The sequence below is a fragment of the Elephantulus edwardii genome, unplaced genomic scaffold, assembly GCF_000299155.1.
Source record: "Elephantulus edwardii isolate Elephantulus edwardi_28Jun2011 unplaced genomic scaffold, EleEdw1.0 scaffold00298, whole genome shotgun sequence".
Taxonomy (NCBI): domain Eukaryota; kingdom Metazoa; phylum Chordata; class Mammalia; order Macroscelidea; family Macroscelididae; genus Elephantulus; species Elephantulus edwardii.
Genome location: NW_006400048.1, coordinates 1,941,951 through 1,961,102, shown reverse-complemented (window position 1 = coordinate 1,961,102; position 19,152 = coordinate 1,941,951). Strand labels below are relative to the sequence as shown.

Below are 19,152 nucleotides of genomic sequence, written 5' to 3'. Positions count from 1 at the left end.
TTTTCCTTTTCAAACAGTTCTTTTCTTCATCTCTTCCAGTGCAGTGTTCATTATCTCTTGTCCTGTTCTCCTACCAAACTCTCATGTCAGACCTGCTTTGTAACAGTGGCACTGTGCACTATTTGTCCTTTCGTAACTGAGATAATCCACTCAGCATAATGTCCTGCAGCGTCTGCCATGTTATATAATATTTTATGGATTCATTGTTTTTCAGTGCAGTGTTTTCCATTATATTGACTATACTATAGTTTTTATAGTCTGTCATTTATATGTATTATGATTCAAACACATAACATTAAGGCCCAAATAAATAATGGGAAATTAGAATACTTAGAGGGATTTAAGCAAATGTCCTTAATATTTTTTAATTCACTCTCAGAATGAGAAGTAAAAGCTGTTATAATTTGTTTTCCACCTATAAAATTGCATTAAACTTTTTTGAAATGTGAATAAATATTCAATGTTGGCAAGGATTTTATACATTGGTGCTTTGTTTTTATTGGTGGGAATGTCCTGTCTCCAGATTTTTTCAATTTATATGTGGAACAGATCATTCTGACAACTGATTTCTGATCCAGGTATAAGCTTTGCATGTGCAAAAGAAAATCAAGTGTTAAAGGATTCCCGTTCTTGTCAATGTTAGCCACAATTCTTGATCCGTACAGCAAAATGTCTTTGCACAGTCAGTGGAACACAGGTGCAAATTCTTCTAATCCTCTCTGCTTTTGGCTAAGACCATCTGACATTGACTATGTTGCCCATGGCCCATGACCTCTTCTAAACTCAGCTTTTATTTCTGCTAGTCGCTGCTCTGGAAGTCAGCTGGCTTGCTAGTGGTTCTCTCAATGGTGGTTTTGTCTTGATGGCGGTCACGCAAGGGAAATTTCTGGGGTCCTTGTTGTGAGGTGTTATTGTTCTTCCCCTCCACCCCCCCAAAGTGGTGGCCCTTGAGCCTTAGACTAAGGAATATTCTTTAAAAGGCACAGTAATCATTTGTCTATTTGCTGTACTGAACAACTTGGGATTGCTGTGATGCTGAACACTATTCCCATAGTCTTGTCAAATACCGTAATGATTACCCATTATGTACAGATTGATTCTTGTTGGATAGCAGGAGTGGTATACACTTCCTAAACTAAGTGCCTCTGGAAACTCTACAAACTCTCTTATAAATATACAGAAATTATTTTAATCATAGAAGAGAGTTCAGGTCTTTTGTGCAAAACTTACTCTGAGTCATATTCGACTCAACAATACTTAGCCACTGCTAAATGAGACTAGTGCTGTTATGTCTGGAGGAACATTCTTCCACTTTGCACATCACTCTTTGTCAATGTGCTATATGAGGTAACCTGGGTTTGCTATGATGCTGAACCTTGTGCCATGGGGATATCAAATTCTAGGATGGTTTCCCATTGTGTACAGCATTTGGTGAAGCTCCCAGTTGTAAAATAGGTTGGGAAGCAGGAGTGGCATCCACTTCCTAAACCAAATGCCTCTGGAAACTATGAACTTGGAGAAACGACGATAGCTATGGAAAAACATTAGGTCTTTTATTCATAGAGTCACTATGAGTCGACCTCGATTTGATGGCAGTCAATAAGAACAACAGTTCTCTATTGATGTAGTATTGCAGTAATTTTTGGATATTCTTCAGTAGGATCTTGCTTGCATGGATATTAATGATATGTTTTGATAATATCCACACTTTGGATCACCTTTCTTTGAAATGGGAATAAATAGGGATCTTTTACAGTCAATTGACCAGGTATTGTCCTCTAGAATTTCTGACACAGCCTGGTGCAAGCATCCAGGGTGACATCTCTTTGCTGAAATAGTCAGTTGGTTTTCCATCAATTGTTGTGGCCTCGTTTTGGTGTTTTTTCCCCCTTCCAATTCCTTTAGAGCAGCTTGAACTTCCTCCTTCATCACCACTGCCTCTTTATTTTTATCACCACTGCCTATTGATACTTATATTGTTTCATTAAATTTTTTTGTGTCATCAAGTTCTTTTGCTATTGTAATACTATGCGCTCTTTCCATCTTCTTTTAATGCTTCCTTGGTCATTCAATATTCTGCCCATAGCATCTTTAAGAATTGGAACTTGAGGCTTGAATTTGTTCTTCAGTTCCTTCAGCTTAAAGAATGATGAGCAAATTCATCCCTTTTTATTTTCTAACTTCAGCTCTTTGAATATTTTGTTATAATAACTTTGTCTTTCTGAGCTGCCCTCTGAAATCATGTGTTCAGTTCCTTAATTTCCTAATATTTTTCCTTTGCTTTGGCTTCTCGGCATTCTGTTGTAATATTCAGAGTCACTTTTGACATCCATTTCAGTCTTTTTTTAACTCTTTTGTCTTTGTAATGACCTTTTGCATTCTTCTTGGATGATGTTCCACACCTCTTTTGGTCTTTGTCATTAGTGTTAAGGGCCTCAAAACAGTTCCTGAGGTGTTTGTTTTTTTTAATTAAGGTGAGATAGACTCAAGGTCAAATTGTGGTTCTTGTAGACTTGTTTTAATTTTCTTTAGCTTTGGCTTGAACTTACATGAGTAGTTGATTGGCTGTTTCACAATCAGCACCTGGCATAGTTTTCACAGCTGATACTGAACTGCTTGGAGAATCTTGAAAATAGCACACTCAAAACTAAGCTTGCAACCTTCTTTCCCACTCTCTCATGAAGATACATTCTGGAGAGTTTTTTCCCCTCCTCAGTCTCTCTGTTAAGGTGAATATCTCTGAGTCATTTTTTACTTCTTTTCACAAGTATGGCTTTTCACGAGATAGTCTTGTGAAAAACATACTGATTGTTTTACTTTCAGAATTTCAGATTCTTCTTGCTTATTTTAATCATCCTTATTCTCTTATAAGCCATTGCCATCGCCAACTTTAATCTATGTTGGAACTTCTTCACAGGTTTCTTACCTTGTCAGCAAACTACTGTCTTGCACTCAAGAGCTTCTCAGGATGATTATGTCAGTCTCCACTCAGAACTTAGCAGGTCTTGTTGTTTCACTCAAAATAAACCTAAACTCTGTCCAGAACTTCCCATTTTTATTATCTATTATATAGTTATATAGTAAATGTATTGTGACTTGTGACAAGGAAAGATGCTCAGGGGCAAGGAACTTTCCCCAGTACTTAAACAAAACAAAAATTCATCCCTAACGCTGATGCATGGGATTTGGACTTAAAGCTTCTTAAACTTGATACAGGTAGCAGTGTGAGAGACCCAACAGCAGTGCAAGGCACAGGACATCACAGAAGTTACTTGTGGCCTGAGCCATCGTATGAAGAATTGGCAAGAGGGAGGCAGGTACCAGGTAGGGTAGATGGGAATGAAAGGGGATACTGGTGGAGCAGGGGAAGGGAACGGACAAGACACACCCACCTGGGTGGGCTCGGGCGACACTGAATCCATTGGTTACTTCTGTAATGAAGTATCTTTGATCTGCTTCTTTCTGTAAAGTGCTTTTCTGGCAGATATGTTCTAAAGCTGAGAATCCAAATAAAGAGAGACTAGGAAGAATTGGCCATCCACTTCTGAAATAACAGGCCTTTGAAAACCTAATGTACAGTAGAGTACTCATTGAGCAGACTAGCAGATATGGCACCTGAGGCTGAGCCCTCACAATTGAAAACACAAAGGAGGAGGAACAATTGCAAGCAGACAGTAGTGATTGGAATAGGAAATGTAAGAAGCATGAATGTAGGGAAACTGGACATCATTAATAAAGAAAGGAAACACATATATTAGGTTTTAGTGAGAGGAGATGAATTGGCATTTTGAATCTGCTATGCCAGAGATGAAAAGGTAAGGAAAAATGGGGTTACTTTCATAGTTAAAAAGATCATTTCTAGATCTGTATTGGAATAGTGACAGGATAATATCCATAGGCATACAAGGAAGTCCAGTGACTACCACTGTTACTCAAATATATGTGTCAATAACCAGAACCAAAGAGTAGGAAATAGATGAATTCTACCAACTTTTACAGTCAGAAATCGATCAAACATGCACCTAAGATGGATTAGTAATGATAGGTGATTGGAATGCAAAAGTTGGGAACAGGGAAGAAGAATCAGTAGTCAGAAAACACAGACTTGGTGACAAAAATGAAGTTGGGGATGGAATGATAGAATTCTGCACAGTGATTTAGTCATTGCAAATACCTTTTATAAGAAACAAACACAGACTATACACATGGATTTCACCTGATAATGTGCACAAGAATTAGATCAACTACATCTGTGGAAAAAAAATCATTGGAGAAGCAGTGAAAACCAGGCCAGGTGCTGATGTGGAACATATCATCAACTACTCATGGAAGTTCAAACTAAAGCTAAAGGAGGTTAAATCATATCCACAGGAATGTTTAGTGTCTCTTCTGATACCTGTTTTGGTCTTTTCTTTCTGTTTTGTCTTTGTAATGACCTTTTGCTATCTTCATGGTCGATGTTCTTATCTGGTCTTTGATCATCAGTGTGCAGTGCATCAAATCTTGATTTTTATATCGTTTGTAAATTCACATGGAATAGACTCAGGGTTGTATTTTGGTTTTTGTGGACTTTCATTTTCTTTAGCTTCAGTTGTAATTTGTATGTGGATAATTGATGGTCTGTTCCACAATTAGCAAATAGATTAATTTTGATTGCTGATATTGAACTTCTCTAATGATCCTTTACACAGGTGTTGTCGAACTTATTACTGTGTAGTCCTAACAGGTGATAGCCATGTTTATAGTTGTCATTTGTGCTTCTTAAGGAAGGTATTTGCAGTTAATAATTACTGATTGTACAGAATTCAGTCATTCAGTCTCCATTTTTGTCCATTGGGTCCATAATTTCCACCTACCACTCTTTGTTTCCAGCTTCTGTGTTCTAGTCACCAATTATTATTAACTTTGTTTTAAAGGTAAAAAGTAAAGATAGTTTAGAAAATTATATCCTCATGGGACAGACCTCCTTCCTTGACAGGAAATATGGAGGGGAAGCAGCATACTAGTGAAGTCAGGCGCTATTTATGACATTCTTCTCTTGGTGGGACTTAGGGCTGGAGTCTGGGCCAGTGAGAGTTCAAATTTTAGTTCTCATTCTAGTCCCTGTTCTCTGATGTCATTCATATGCCCAAAGTGTCCACTGCTTCTGATACCACTCATGTGCCCAAAGCACATGATATGTCAATATCTGCTTCCTGGCCCTGTTGTGACTTTTTCTCCCCATGTCATTGGTTCTAATCCTAGCATTTCCCCCTGGAGAAAGCACCCGCTGAAATCTTCTAGGGTTTTGGGCAGTGAGTGCTTTAATTTTTTCATATTGGGATTGGGTGCTGTCCTGCCTACAAATCTCTCTCTGGCCCCACTTCTGTGTGTCCCTAAATGCTCCATCTGCCAAGCCAAGTGGATTGACAGGCTTCAGGTTATGAGGCAGAGTTGAATAAGATAGTATCTTTGTAGGGCCATTTACTTAAGTAAATGCCTGTAAATATTAAAGCAAAATTAGTGTATGAATAGATATTAATGACAGTTTCAACATTATAGAAGTTGAGACCTGCATATCTGTAGATTGCGTCAGTAATCCTAAATATAAATGAATTTTGTTGGTGATTTTTTCCTCGCGTTACCTTAGTTAACAAGTTTAACCTGGACAGCTTTCATTCTCTGTAACACTATTAATCATTGGTTTCTCAGAGTTTCTGGTAGCTGACCTTGCTGATAGTCCTGGCCCACATTTTGCAAGATGTTACAGCATCCCTTGAGGAAATAAGATTCCAACACTTTATGATCTTTATGTCTTTCTTGCTGTGTAGAAAAGATTTTACTTATGGAAGTGCAACAACAAGATAAGAGCACTAACATCTTTCAATGTTGTTAGCTCAAGCACTTTGGGTGGTACATTCAAATACCTCGGCGACTTTAGAACCATCTTCTCAGGAGCCTTCAGTTTTCCTCAGATAGTTTTTAATAAAAAATATCTGTACTCTCACAATGTTCTCTTCTGATTTTTGCCACTTCTTGTAGGAGTAGAAAGTTGAGAGGTACTGCTGCTGCTGTTAGGGCATATCAGGGAGTATGATGGTCCTTGGGACAGTCTGGTTGGAAGAGGAGTATTGATTTACTGGAGATGTTTTTAGTCAAACCATCCTGAAGGAAACAGGGCACTGCTGGCTTGTGTCCAGTCCCACTAGATGACTGCATTTTCTGGATCCATGGACACTTTTTTTTTTTTAACACTCTTTATGTAGGGATTGCTGATAAGGGAATAAAAGCTTGGACATAAGGCATTTTTTACTATTATCTTTATGGCAGAATAAAGTTAGCTAGGGAATGGTACTAAAATTCCCATCCTGTGGATTATTTCACTTAATTGCCTATGCAAATTCTGGCCATGCTGAATTGCGGGGGTGGGGAGGGGGAAGAGACCAGCTTCTTCTGGTGGAGGTCGTTAAAACCTAGAGTTTTCTAATTTTTGAGGAGGTATCTCAGGTCAGATTTGCAGGTGTGGAGGTTCCCTTTCCCATGGCACTACAGAGAAAGGGAGAAGAAAAGAAATGGAGGGGTTCGCCATCCAGGCATCCCTGGGTGGGCAAGTTATATAACAGAGGCTTGAGGGAGTACCTTATTGGATGACTCTGAAATTTTCAGGGAGGCCAGCTGCACGATGTCCTGCATAGGAAGATCTGAGAACCTTTCTTCTTCCTATTTCTGTGCTCATGTATCCAAACCTAGTGTTCTGTTGAGCCCACTTACCACTTACATTCAAATATAAACTCCAAGCTCAGAGTCTGTGGATTTTAACAGCACTGCAAAGTTGAAAATAATTTTTCTCTTATAAAACAATGCAGAGAGTTAGTGAATCCAAGGAAGTAGTCTCCTTGATGTTTTCTATGACAGGCAAGGAAGTAATCAAGTATTCAAAGAAATGATTTTGACTGATGATGCTTCATTTGCCCTGCTGAAGGCAAAATGAGTTAAATTGAAGAATGGTGTTATAATTCAGGGATCCATAAATGGACCAGATACTGATCTGTTGTTGTTTCTGACATTTGACTATTTTTGAACGAAATACCCAGCCACACTCTAACTTGGCGACTACTCAGCGTTGGTCCACTTTTCAAAATCCTCATTCCAAATTAGGGACCTTTATTTTTAAAAACTTTAAAGATGCAATCCCTGGTGTCCACTCCATCTGCTCTTTAAAATGACCATTTTCAACTTGAACACTAGAATAACAGCTGTTCTTCTGATCCTCATTTTACAGTGTGAGATGGCTTATTAATACGAGTATACTGAGAATCAGAATAAGAAATTGCCCAAGTAAATGTACTGTTTATTGAGATAGGATAATTTAAATTAGTGTTAGCAGAAAACAAATGGTAAACATGTCTAATCACAATCTTAAAATACCGAATTAAAGTCATAATTAATATATATGAAAATTAAAACATATCCACAAGAAACAAACTATGATTTTGAGTCTGTTCCACCTGAATTTCAGAGTCATCTTAAGAATAGGTTTGAAGCATGGAACATCAGTGCTCAAACACCAGATGAGTTGTGAGATGGCATCAAGGACATCATCCATGAAGAGAGCAAAAGGTCATTACAAAGAGGAGAAAAAGAAACCCAAAATGGATGTCAGAAGAGACTCTGAATACTTGTACTAGGGCATTGAAAAGCCAACATAAAGGGAAAAGATGACGAAGTAAAAGCTGAACAAATTTCAAAGGACAGCTCAAGAAGAGGAAGCAAAATATATGCTAATGAATGTACAGAGAGCTGGAATTGGAGAATAAAAAAGGAAGAACTCGCTCTTCATTTCTCAAGATGAGAGAACAGAAAAACAAATTTAAGCCTTGAGTTACAATATAAATAAGCCATGGGAAAGATGTTGAAGTGTACCAAAAAAAAGTGACTGACACTGAAAAATTTCAGAAAATACCCATGAGCTGGAGCCATTGGTAATGAAGGAGGAAGTTGAAGCTGCATTGAAGGCACTGACAAAAAGTAAGGCCTCAGAAACAGATGGGATTCCAATTGACTTGTTTCAATTAACAGATGCAGCCCTGGATGCACTTACCATTCTTTACCAAGAAATTTGGGTGACAGCTGTTGGTCCAGTAGATTGTAGAGGCCCATATTTGATCCCATTCTAAAGAAAGGTGAACCAACAGAATATGGAAGCTCTCCAACAATATCATTAATACCACATGCAAGCAAAATACGGCTGAAGATCATTCAAAAATGGCTAGAATAGTACAGAGAAAGGGAACTTTCATAAGTTCAGGTAGGACTTAGAAGTGGCAAGGGACATCATTGTTGCTATCAGATGGATCCTGGCTGAAAATAAATATCAGAAGAATGCCAGCCTATACTTTATTGAGTATGCAAAAGCATTTAACTGTGCAGATCATAACGAATTATGGCAAACATTCAGAACTGAGAATTCCAGAACACTTAATTGTGTTTATGCAAAATTTATACCTAGGCTAAGAGGCTGTTGTGGAAACAGAGCAAGGGAGCACTGTTGTTGTTGTTATGTGCCGTCAAGTCGTTTGCGACTCATAGCAACCCTATGTGCAACAGCCGTAAACCCCGCTCTATCCTGTGCCAATCGCATTGCCTCTGACACACCCATCCCGATTACCCCAGTCACTGAATCAATCCACCTTATAGAGGGTCTTCTCCTGCGCTGTCCCTCTACCCAGCATGATGTCCCTCTCCAAAGACCTGTCTCTCCTTGCAACATGTCCACAGTATGTCAGACGAAGCCCCAGAATCTTTGCTTCCAAGGAGTAGCCTGGTTTAACCCTCTCCAGGATGAATCTGTTTGTTTTCTTGGCAGTCCATGGTACATTCAATACTCTTCTCCAGCACCACAGCTCAAAGGCGTCAATTCTCCTTTTGTCCTCCCTAGTCATTGTCCAGCTCTCTGATGCATAACAAGTGATTGCAAAGACCATGGCCTGTATTAGGCGCACACATGGTATATAATTAAGAAAGGGATGTGTCAAGTTGCTATCCTCTCTTCATACCTATTCAATCTGTATGTTGAACAAATTATTTAAGAAGAGAAAGGTGGCATCAAGATTATAGAAAGACTCATCAATAACCTGCGTTATGCAGATGACACAATTTTCCTTGCTGAAAGTGAGGAGGACTTGAAGCACTTGTTAAAAACTATCAAAGAATACAGCATTCAATGTGGATTGCATCTCAACATCAAGAAAACAAAAATTCTTACCATTGGACCAATAGACAACATCATGAGAGACAGAGAAAAGATCGAAGTTGTAACAGTTTCATCTTGCTTGGATCTAAAATCACCACAGGTGGTTACAAGCCGCCAGGAAATCAGGAGACATACTGCACTGGGAAAGTCTCCAGTTGTATACTTCTCCCAATTATTGAGGAGCAATGATAACAGTTTGAGGGACTAAGATCAGTTACTGTGCATCTGAGAGCTGGATAGTGGATAAGGATGACAGACATCAGTTGTCTTTAAGCTGTGATGAAGAAGAGTACCGAACATACTAGGGACTGTCAAAAGAACAAACTGTCTTGGAGAAAGTACAGCTTGAGTGCTACTTGGAAGCAAAGTTGTTGGAGCCTTGTCTTACATACACTGAACATTTTGCTATGAGGGGCTATTCCTTGGAGATAGATATGATGCTTGGAAGAATGGAGGGTCAGTGAAAAAGAGACCCTTCAGATGGATTGACTGCTACAGTGAGTTGCTGGTGTGTTAGGAAGTGTGATGATGGCACAACATAGAACAGGATTCAGATCTTTTGTTTAAAGGGTCGCTATGGGTTGTATTCAACTTAACAGCACCTGGCAATAAACAGCAAGATGGTTTGATATTTATGACTCTATTCTTTGTTGGGAAGGCTAGTCAGTTAGGTTTTTCTGGAATTATTTGAATTTCAGCTTCAATTTTCAAATTGCATCCATCCATTACTAGAAATACTAGAATTACTAGAAATAGCCTTTGAAGCCTAAAATTTGACAGGTTAGTAAACTTAAATTCCATGTGTTGACTATGATAAATCTTTTATTTATTGATGATATATGTATAATATAGATAAATAGTTAATTGAAGCAGCGTGAACCTCTCATGCAAAGACAAAGGAATCTGTTAGGTCCGCAAAGCAGACCTAGAGAGTCACTTGACTGAGAGAGTTGAGGCTAGAGGAAGAGCATTGTTCCCTGTGGGCAATTCAGATGCAGTTTTTAAAGCACAGATGGATTAAGAAAACCAAAGATTGTTCCTCAGTTCTCATTTTCTTGGGATACATTTCAAGCATTGTAATAGCTGGATCATATAGAATTTCTGTGTTCAGCTATTTGAGGTAACACTAAACTTCCTTCCAGAATGGTTGTACCATTTTATATTCAGATCAACAGTATATAACTGTTCCTCTTTCCACATTCTCTCCAACATTTATCACTTGCTGTCCAGTTAAACATTGCCATTGCTACTAGGATGAGATAGTATCTCATTGTGGTTTAATGTAGAAAGGTTTCCAACTTCTTCCTTACAAGATTTAAAATGCCAAAATATTAATGACATTTGACTTATTTTAGAGATTTGTTAACATACCACCATTCTCTACGAGATTTTGGGGCCAAATTATACTACAAATTTGGTTAAATTTGAAGAGAAGGAAACTGGCTGGTCTTTCCTGTATGAGGACAGTGATCATCTCACTGCTTTAGGTTTGCAGAGAGTATTCCAGTCCCATATACTGGAATATTCTATCCCTTTTTTGTCTTTCTATATCTTTTGAAATTTCTGTATTTCTTGTCACTAATTGTGGTGTTCTCTCCAGTATTCCAGTGCCCCACAGACAGGGTAAGGCCATGATGGAGGGCAAGGATTAGGCCAGTGGTTAGCCCAGTGACCCTCTTTGCCACACTTGAAGCATGCAATAAAAAGTACTTGGTTCATTGAACAAGGAGGTGTTTTCCTACCCCTCACTCATTGACACAAGGAGGTGTTTTCCTACCCCTCACTGCTGCTGGCTGCATGGCACCTATCAAGTCTTGGGCTTGCAAATTCGCTTTCTGACGGGTGAATCTGTCATCTTCTGCCTGTTCCTCTCGGACACTGAAAACTTTAAAGGCCATGTTTACCAGGTCTCAAATAGGTGTTTGGGGGCCGTGCTCAGCCTTTTTGATGTCAGGGGCTGATTGGGTAATAAAATGAGTAGCTAGGACAGTGGCCCCTGCTGGGGAGGTATGGTCTAAGTAGGTGTACTGGGTTAGGGCCCTGGTGAGGCAGTTAAGGAAAGAGGCTTGGTTCTCATCTCTAGCTTGGGTATTCTCTGTTAATCAAAATGGACTGCTTTATTGGAGATGACATTTAGGCTGGCTAACAGACACTGAATCATACTGTTGCATCTGGCTTCACTGTCTCTTCCTGCCACTGTGTTAATTTGGTATGTCCAGTTTGGCTCTAGCTGGGGGACGACTTGGGGGGACACCTTTTATGGAGCCATCTGTTAAATGCACTTGGTCTGTGTGCTACTGAGCTGCAGTGAGAACATGCTCATTTTCGTCTGGTGTCAGAGTAGAGTACAACTAAAAGGTCATGCCAGGTGAGATTGTAGGTCTGGGTCAGGTACCTAAACTCTTTGATATAGGTTGCTGTGTCTTCACGTTTTTTGATTTGGGAAAGATCATTTAGGGAGAAAGGTATGTGGACACGAATGGGACTTTCCCCAAGAGGACAGAGAAGAGATGGTCTGGCGAGACCAAGTGTAGCTAGCAACCAGAGATATGAATATGAAGGTGGGGGTAGTTAAGTCTGGGCTATTTGGAGCAGAAGGAGTGGTTCTGGAGCAGGCGGCGGGTAGGGGGAAAGGGTATTCTGAAGGAGGAAGTCTACAGAGTCTGAAAAAGCAGAATCACCCAGAGGGGATGAGGATGAGTCCTGGGAGGGAGTAAGAAAAGGGGATTATTTGGTATCTGGAGACTTAATTGGCAAAGGGGTTTGGGGTTAAGAGACCCTGCACATGTTGGCAGGTTTTGCAGTGAGAGGGAGAGGAATGAAAGTAATAGAACATTTTGACATTTGGGATTTCTGGCCATCTCTGAGTCCACTGGCATAAATTGTAAAGATCTCGAAGGCATTGAAATAGAAAAGTCTACCTCCAATCCTGATGCCATATTCCTTGCAAGAAAGCCCAGCCTTTCGTGTGAGCTGTTCTGCATATAGTTTGGAAAGATAGGGAGACCGAACACATCCTGGACACACGTCCTTTCTGATTTTGAACCATACATTGTTTCCCTGCTCTGTTCTGAGGACTTTTTAACACCTTACTAGTTGTGCTGGGTTGAAGCTGTGTACCTTCTTTTTCAGTTAGAAGATATTTTCCTAACATTTACTGCCCTCTGGGCTGAAAGGCTCTTCTAGGGCCTGGTGGCACACCCCCTACTGAAGCTACCTCCCACTGAGGTCTGGACCCTGTGCCTCATCTCGGCGTCACTGTCACCAGGGACAGTGCCCTCTGTTCTAGTGCCACCACCATTGCCCCCCCCCCCCACAAGCAATCAGACTTCAGTTAGAAGTAGGCATCAGTGCCTCTTTACAAATGAAGAAGGGGCTTTTTAGAGTAGTGAACAGACCCTCCCTCATTCTAAACAATTCTTGGCAGCAGTAATCAAGAAATCAAAAGATGTGGTATATTGAGGAGATTTGCCATCTCAGATCTGTTGTTGTTAAGTATCATGAAGTAGTAGACAACTCATAGCGACTCTGTGAATGAAAGACCTAAGCACATGTATAACTTTCATCGTTGCTCTAAGTTAATAGAGTTTCTGGAGGCAAGCTATTTTGGAAGTGAGTGCCACTCCTGCTTCCAAGCTTGTTTTCATCTGAGAGCTCCATCAAACACTGTCCACCATGGCCTTTGTCATTTCAGTGTCACAGTGTTTAGCAATTGGCACAGAAGTGATATATTACTTAGCAGAGTGTTTGACTGAAATACCCAACCTTTTGTTTGGTAGCATAGCTTTCTATCCACTATGCCCACAGAGATCTCTCTATGGCTCAAAATAATTCTATGAACAACATATCTAGATCATACCCTATCCTACGCCATCCCCACAATCCGTGGCACACTCGAGTCCATTGCTACAGACACCTTATCAGTCCATTGTGCTGATGATCTTCCTTTCTTCTCTGACGTATCCAAGGAAATCTTCTTCACTGACAGCAAGATGCTTTCCCTTATCAAGTCTTTCGTCTCCTGCAGCTCCATGGTGCCACCCGCCACCCACTGTCCCCTCCTGCGCTGGTGGCCTGTGGATGTTAGTATTCGCAGCTGCTGACCGTGTGAAAGCTCTGTCACACTGCTCGTGGGGCCCACTGCCCAATCTAGTCTGGGGACCTCTAGTCTCTGGCCACAGTGACCCCATGGAGTTACAGCAGCGCCGGCTCTGCCATGGGTAGCAGGTGGAAGTGAGACTCACCCATGTTCTTTTCAGAATTTTTGTCCTCTTGATGTTGAGCTTCAGTCCATATGTATGGCCGGCAGTCAACTGCCTGGTTGTTTAGGTATATGTAAGTTGCATGGCCTGTTTCATTGTGGCTTGCTGGGCCACCTGCTCCTCACACTGTGGCTCTTGCTGGTAACATCTTGGTTCTGAGAATTTATTTTAGAATAAGTTTATTCTGTGACAGTGTAGAGGGTCTGTCTTAGCTGTGGGGCCTGGTTCCCACTGTCCATCCCAGGTGAGGGGTTCTCTGGGGTCTGTCTGTGGAAGCCCCATGGAACTGAGGCTGCGGCATTGGGGGAGCTGAGAACCATGGGATGCAACCATTCTTTTTTGAGAATCTTTGTTCTCTTGATGTTGAACCTCACTCCATATTGAAGACCAGTAATCAACTGTTTAATTGTTCAATTATATAGTAAATTGAGGACCAGAGAGGACCATAATGGCCTGTTGCTGTGCAGCTTCCTCTCCTGTAGCTCCTTATGCAGTTTCCTCCACTGCTGCCATCTTGGTTCCTGGGACGTCCTGTGCAGTGGACATGGTAAAATGTGGTAGGAAATGAGATTAAAGGGGAAATAGATGCCAACCGCATATGACACCTAGACCATGGTATGATTTTGTTTTAATATATATATATATATATTTCACTGCGGGGTAGAAACTGAATTTAATTTTTAGTAGGAAAGTGGCATAATCTGACTGACTTTAAAATCTTCCACCTAGATTGAGGTAGAGAACAAATTATAGTAGGGAGAAATGTGGAAGGCTGGGGACCTATTTGAATTGGTCACTGAAATACTCCCGTGAGAGATCACGGTGTTTGGAATAGAGATCCCTGTACAAAGACGTGATCAGAGTAGCAATACAATGGAAGGTGAAACCAACAGGATATGTGAGGGGGATGAGATAAGCTAGTTTCAGGTCCTTGACCTGAATAAGAAATGGTGAAGTCATCATGACAAGAGTCCAGAATTATAGCTTCATGGGGGAGTAGACTTGGGGAGGGGGGGAATTGTATAATAATGAAAGTTGTCTCTCTCTCTCTCTTTTTTTTTTTTTTTTTTACTTTTCAAAGAGAAAAAACAATAAAGGGAAGGAGTGGGTAGGGAATTCTGTTGATGCTTCATGTTAGATAAGAGTATAAACATCACCTGGAGGATTAGCTCTCAGCTGTTGTAATATAGTGAAAGATTCTTAAAAACTTAATCTTGGAAGTCATATAACCGTTAGCTGAGTTATTTGAGGATGAACATTTATTGTCCCCCCTTGTTTTTTGGTATTTTGCTTTAGATAATGTGGATCCTAAGTAATGGTATTGTTAAAAACCAAGAAATTTTGTTGTAGTTTGGTCTTTCTGTGACTGTCACTGTGTTATAGTAAACATCTGTATATATTTTAGAATTAAAGCAGTCCTCTAATGGGCTTTTTAAATACCTAATTTAATAAGTCAGACAGTATTAAATTATCTTTTAAACATCACTTGTTAGTGATTCTGCCATGATTTAAATTATTTGTGAGGTGGGAAACCTGTGTATGAATAACTTCTTTATGAAGTAGTAATCAGGTTTTTGCTGTTTTGCTTTGAGTAACTCTGTTTTTTTTGGTTTGTTTGTTTTAGGGTTAGGGATATATCTAAGGTTAGGGTTATTAGGGTTAGGGTTAGATTTAGGGTTAGAGTTGTTAGCGTTGTTTGGGATAGCGTGGTCAGGGTTCTTAGTGTGTTTAGGGTTGTTAGGCTTGTTTGGGTGGTTAGGGTTGTTAGGGTTTTGTGGTTTTTTTTTAGATGATTTTTTTTTAATTGGGAAAAACATATTGGGGGTACAAGGAGGTGAGGGTTGGGGGCAGAAGGGTGAGGATGGACCAGGATGCAGTTGCAGAGCTGTACAGTTTGGTCGGTGGGAGGAGCAAGTGAAGGAAATGATGAGGGTCCAGTGGGGACCAAATGCTACAGAGGACTGACAAGCATGTTCCAATAGTAATTAAACCAACTGTCTTATTGATTTAGGAATTGGATGCCGACTCTCTGGCTTCTTCATGATGAACAGGGGCGTAGATGTAAAGGGGGGAAGGGAGGACGCTTTATCACCTTACTGGTGGTCTTGGGTTACAGCTGCTTGCCTTCTTGCTCTGTTAGAAGATATTTTCCTGTCATTGGCTCCCCTCTGGGCTGCAAAGTATTTTTCCAGGTGGATCCTTGAGGATGGCTGGTTGAACCCAGAGGCTCCATCCTCCTTTGCTTCCTTAGCTGTCAGTTGTATTTCTTTTTTGTAACTGTCACTGGGTTCAGGGTCAGTTCTGGAGTAAAACTCAATGTTAAGGTTGCCTATAGGAAAGGGAGCAAACCTAGAGAGAACAAACTTGTGAGTTACAAATAGAAGGGCTTTGAGGGTGTTGCTTTCAGGTTTACTGGGGGGGTGTGGGTGTGGCCGAAGGTGGCCTAGGTAACATTGGATACCCTAGGCATTCTTTTTTTTTTTTCTCCTTCCCCACCCAGGGGTCAAATGGCACAGTCTGGGGACTGAGGAGCTCGCCCTGAGGGCCACGACAGCTCACCTCGAACCGAGGGCCGAGGGCGGCCCGCCCTGGGCAGAGGGCCGCAACGGCTCGCCGCAAGCTGGGGGCCGAGGGCAGCCCATCCTGAGCAGGGCAACACCCCCCAGGAGCTGGCTGGTATACTCCCCCTCCAGTTGCCCCTACCCCAGTATGGACTCCTCACCTGACTGAGGACTCTGTGGTCAGGGATCATGTTTCCAATTCCAGCACTGCCACTTTTACCCTCCCATAGTGGTCATACTATATTTTGAAGTAGGCGTCACTGACCTCCCCCTTTATATATGATAAAAGGAACCTGAGAATTGTGAACAGACTCCCCCCAGGTCTAACCATCTTTTGGCAGAAGCATTCAACAGAACAAAATATGTGGTGCATTTAGGATGTCAGTCCTCTTGTGCATGCTGCCACTGTTAAGGTCATCAGACTCACAGTGACTTTCAGCAATCCATTGCATAGGTAATCGTCTTCTTTGGTCGGTCCAATGCATAGGTAATCGTCTTCTTTGGCCTGTCCAAGGAAACCCAAACCTGCAGATGGCGGGCATGCATCCCACACCGCGCACGGGTGCTCACGGGTGTGCGGCCCCTCTTGTGCTGGCGGCTGGAGGGCGTCCGCTTCCCCCACAGCCACCATCCTGGCTCTAAGAATTCTCTCCAGACCAAGTCCACCTTGTGGCAGTGTTGTGGCTTCACTGTACCAGTCTTGAGGAGGACCGGTGCCCAGCATCCATCCTGGGTGAGGGAATCCATTCGTTCTGGCTGTGGAAGCCTCATGGAGCTGCAGCGGCTGTGTGGTGTGGCGCGGGCTCTGCAGGGGGGGGGGGGGTGGAGCCATGAGACTCACCCATTTCTCCTTGGGAATCCTTGAATTCCTGTTGTTGAGCCTCGATCTTCACTGAGGGCCAGTCATCAACTGTTTAAGTGTTCAATTATCAATAAGCCGAAGTCTGGAAGGCCATAATGGCCCTGCTTTAAGTGGTTCTCTGCTCCCGCAGCTCACCACGCTGTCTCTGCCTCCACCACCATCTTGGATCCTTGTTTTTTTGTTTTGTTTTGTTTTTTTATTATCTGCCTACTTGTTGTTGTGTAGCTTAGAGTACACTGGACCTCTGGAAGATTTTCAGAGGCAGATACCATCCTTGTTTGGAGCAGCTTGTGGCCTTGAACCACGTGCCTTTGGAATTGTAGCACAACTTCTTGCCACTAGGCCACCAGAGCTCCCACTATTTAATAAATTTTTAACAAATTTTTCATTTACTAATTTGTGAGCTAAGAACCTTATAATCCTATCTCCAGACAGTAACTATCATCATCTATACATGATAAATTACTTTCTAAGTGTGAATTGTTCGGTACCATGGAGTAGACTGTATGGACTCTTACTCCTAGCAATCCTGTCAACAGCAGATCAGATCTTGCCCTACCCTGCATCATCCTTACTGTTGATGCCATGTTTAAACCTAGTTTCTACAAGGCTTAAACCTGTCATTTATAGTCACTGTGTAGTCCATGCAGTTGAGATTCCGCCGATCTTTAACTCACCTTCCACTTTTCCCAAGACCATCACTTCCTACAAATATTTGAGATACTGTCCTTTAAAGTCAAGCGCAGTAAAACTAAAGATCACCCTGGTTACACTTCCTCTAAGCAAAATTTGTTAGCTTGACAATATATAGTATATTCAGTACCTTTCACCACCACTGCAATTTAAAGGCATTCAGTTCTTTGATCTTCCTACATATTGTGCAGCTGTCACATGTGTATGAAGTAATGGAAAATATTATGTCTTAGGTCAGATGTACCTTAGGCTTTTAGCTGATTCCCCTGCTTTTTAGCCCTTTAATGGAATTCCTGTTAGTAGATTTGCCCACAGTGACTTCTTGATGACTGCTAACATGGATATTGAATTTGGATCAAAGTGAAACGAAATCCTCTCATGTATCATGAGATTGTTCCAGTGGTGTTGAGAATTTTTATTTTCTTGTTATCTCTATGTAATCTGTATTGAAAATTGTAGTTTTTTATCTACTCCAGTAAAGTGCTTCAAATTTTCACTTTTGGTAAGCATGTTTGACTTGTCTTCAGAACTGTAGATGAGTCTTCTCCAAACCTGATGCCACACTTTTTTTTATATAGTCCAGCTTCATGAATTATTTTCTCTAAAATCTTAATTATTTGTTGTACACCATCAAGTCAGGACCAACTCGTAGCTGACTCGCTGGCAGGTTTTCAGAAGCAGTAAATTGTAAAGGAGGAGATTGCCCTTCTTTCTCCTTTGGAGCAACTGGTGAACCCAAACCATTGGGATTTTAGTGCAGCTTATCCCCATTAGACCATCAGAAGTCCCTGAAATTTCAGTGTTTGCAACCAAATCGTTTAAATGCAGCAGTATTTAGTTTGTCAGAGACCAAGCAGTTGAAATTAGGACTAAGGCAGGGTTGGAATATATCAGCACTTTTCGCATCAGCAGTTCGGAAATCAGAAGACAAATTGCATTGGGAAAGTTGGCTGTCAGAGACCGCTCTATAGAGTATTGAAGTGCAACAATGTCAGTCTGGAGACTAAAGTGTGCCTGATAAAGGCCATGGTCTTTGCAATTACTTGTCATACATCAGAGAGCTGGACAGTGATTAAGGATGATAGAAGATTAGTTGATGCCTTTGAGTTGTGGTGCTGGAAAAGTGTTGAACACACTGTGAATTGCCAGAACACACAGGTCTGTCCTGGAGAGGGCGAAACCAAGCTGCTCCCTAAAGGCAAGGATTTTGAAGCTCTGTCACACATACTTGGGCGTGTGGCCAGGAGGGACCAGTTCTTAGAAAAGAGCATCATATTTGGAAGGGTGGAAGGACAGTGCAGGAGAAGAAGACCCAGGATGAGATGCATTGACTCAGTGATTGGAGAAGTGGGATTGGATCTGTTAGAGATGATAAGATTGGCTCAGTGTAGGGCAGGGATCACAGCTATCATACATAGGGTTGCTGTGTGTTGCAGGTGACTCGAAAGCATAGGAAATAATAATATTTAGACAAGGGAGAGGGCATTACTTTATCACTTTTTTAATTTATTTATTAAAAAAATAGTGATATTTTAAAAGGAA

General features: G+C 41.2%; 1 protein-coding gene across 1 annotated transcript in view; it reads left to right on the top strand.

Annotated features, from left to right (window-relative positions):
• Positions 1-19,152, top strand: part of LOC102857926 (N-alpha-acetyltransferase 35, NatC auxiliary subunit-like) — a 210,682-nt gene that overhangs the window by 99,192 nt on the left and 92,338 nt on the right. The gene's annotated exons all lie outside the window — the stretch shown is intronic.